The following is a 3,117-nucleotide window of genomic DNA, read 5'->3' as shown; positions in this document are numbered from 1 at the left end:
ACTGACTTTTCTTTCTTGGCATAGAAGCCAACAAGCAACAGATCCTGCCTCATGCTAGTGCCAATCAAGAGTGGCTCGGTGGAATTATATTCAGCAGAATTAGCTCCTAAACCCATTTTTTGTTTACCATTCTGACTATGCACCAGACATTATATCAGCAAGCAAAGTGGGCTAGTTACCAACTTCTGTGGACTAAAGCCTTCAGGGATTGAGATGTGGCCCTGTATAGACATTCAGTTTCTCCTGGGAGAGTTACTGCATGAGTGTACAGATGTTTAGGCTTTTTCTCCCAAAGTAAAAATGGCTGCTCTAGTAGGAAAAAAAACCTGGGAACAACCAGGGTTATTTCAATCCTGGGCGAGTTTCTCATGGGAGAGCGAATGCTCACACATGCCATGGCTTTTCTCAGAAGAGAACATAGTCATCCAGCCTCTCCATCCCCAGGGAGAATGTGTGTTGCCTGCTGGACTCTGCTGTTCCAGCAGGGAACAGAAAATGCCCTCTTCACAATTCCTACCTTGTGCTGCAGAAAAACAGGCTTACTGTGGGCAGTGTGGGTCAGACAATCAGGAGTGCTCTTTGCATTGCTCTTAACACATGTCACCAGGCAGACTAAGGGAGCCTGAAATTTCTCTTGATTTGCACTGGTGCGAGAGGGATCAGAAACATTCCTCATCAGCACTGTTCTGTTCTCTGTTGCAGGGTAACTTTATGATCATAAATGTAATTGCTTACATGGCTTCCATCATTAATGGCTCTCTGGATCCTTAGTAAAAGCAGGCCAGATCCACTGTTAAGTCAAGGGATATTTGTTCAGGCCTGGAACTTAGCATCATTTAAATACAGAAAGAGATTTTACACCATTTCCTACCATAGAGCTCAACAAGCAATCTAAAGCAGAATTTGACCCCCAAGGGCAGACAAGGAATAAATCTAGGATTTAGAACAGGGGTTGACAATCTCTTGCTGCCACTGGCTGGAGCTTATGACCTGGCATCTCTGGCCACAAATCTCTGGAGAGCTCAAACTGCCTGCACTTACTCTTGCTGCAGGTACCTGGCTCCTCTGCAGCAAAAGTAAGCACAGGCATGAGAAAGCATCAGGAAAGGCTGCAGAGGGGTCAGGCAACGGTGTGCCACCTGATTCCCTGTGCTACTCTATGCCAGGTTGTTCTTTCCTGGGATCTTCTTCATGGCTGGATCCAGCCCACAGACAGTAGGTTGCTGACCCCTGCTAAAATATATGGTTGGAGTCTATGCCTAATGGTACTAAAACAGCATAACAGGGTACAGGGAAAATGCAGCATAAGGAGAGATCTGGGGTATAGCACAGTGCCCCTCCCCTTCAGCAGGACAAATTACTGGAAATAGGACATGTGTGGCTCCACCTGTTCCAAACACATGGGTTCAAGTTTCAAGGCCATGAGTAGATCAGGCCTCAGCTACCCCAGAGCCTGTCATCTAAGACAGCTGTGATCTTCAGAGACAAAACAGCTATCAAAGTTTTGGACAATGCTCATGAGAGCAGCAGGCAGAGTGTGCTCAGTCAAAGGTTTTTAACCATGGAATTCGCTCCTGAAGAAGATAATACTAAGTCAAACCAAACCATCTGCTGAGCACACAGCAACACTCCTCCACTTATAATATGAAGGCAGAGAAATGCTGGCAAGAGAAACAAGGCAGGCAAAAGACAAAGAAATGCAGTCTCCTAGAACCTGGAAGAGGCAATGACCAGATCTACAATAAAGTCTTCTACAAACAACACCATCCAGACCCAATTACAGTGATCAGTGCTTGGATACTATGGTGATGAGTACTTCAAAAAAATACCAAAAAACTGAGGACAGACAGACAAACAGACAGAATCCTAGCAGGAGTGTCATTTAATATCCTCCAGCATTACTACTGAGGGGAAAGCACCTCACTGACTCACTCGATTACAACAATGCACAAAGCTGCACTGTTATATACCTACAGGCTGGGGAACTCCCCTTGCGTCAGCACAGTGGCAGAAAGGGATCTTGGAGTCATGATCGATTCTAAAATGAACATGGGCCACCAATGGGAGGATGTGGTCAGGAAGGCTAACGCACCTTGTCATGTATACACAGATGCGTCTCAAGGAGGTCCAAGGAGGTGATCCTCCCCCTCTACGCGGCACTGGTCAGGCCGCAGTTGCAGTACTGTGTCCAGTTCTGGGCATTGCAGTTCAAGAGGGATGTGGACAACATGGAGAGGGTCCAGAGGAGGCCACTCGCATGGTCAGGGGGCAGCAGGGCAGGCCCTATGAGGAGAGGCGATGGGACCTGAGCCTGTTCAGCCTCCACAAGAGAAGGCTGAGGGGGGACCTGGTGGCCATCTATAAACTTACCAGGGGGAACCAGAGGGGAATGGGTGAGACCCTGTTTGCCCAAGCGCCTCCCGGAGTAACAAGGAGTAATGGCCACAAGTTGACAGAGAGTAGATTCAGGCTAGATAGCAGGAGGTGCTACTTCACAGGGCAGCTAGGATCTGGAACCAACTTCCAAGGGAAGTGGTGCTGGCTCCTACCCTGGAGGTCTTCAAAAGGAGGCTTGATAACTACCTAGCTGGGGTCATATGAGCTTAAATTAGTAGGGGTCATATGAGCCCAGTATTCATTCCTGGCCAGGGCAGGGAGTTGGACTTGATGATCTGCTTAGGTCTCCTCCGACCCTACATCTATGAATCTATTCTAATCTTTGACTTTCAAAATAAAATTAACCAATTTGATAACTACGGACACATGACAATTCATCATTATAGTAAATATGCTCTTTGGATGATTTATCATCTTTCAAGTTGGCTTACACCATTCAGTGAGCATGTGTAATCGCTGGCTCTGCTGTGCATCTACAGAGCAAAGTATATTTCATACTCTCTGCACCCTGCGTCTACTTGTGAATCAGCTTGGCCTGAACTCTGGAGCGTTGGTGCTTTCCAAAACACCGGGCATTTGATACCATGCTTTTTTGGAAAAAGGTTAAGAAGGCCCAGAGGAGGCCACTTGCATGATCAGGGGGCAGCAGGGCAGGCCCTACGAGGAGAGGCTACGGGACCTGAACCTGTTCAGCCTCCAAAAGAGAAGGCTGAGGGGGAT

The sequence above is a fragment of the Crocodylus porosus genome, unplaced genomic scaffold (assembly GCF_001723895.1).
Source record: "Crocodylus porosus isolate Cpor-Errol unplaced genomic scaffold, CroPor_comp1, whole genome shotgun sequence".
NCBI classification, from domain to species: domain Eukaryota; kingdom Metazoa; phylum Chordata; order Crocodylia; family Crocodylidae; genus Crocodylus; species Crocodylus porosus.
This window is presented reverse-complemented; position numbering follows the sequence as displayed.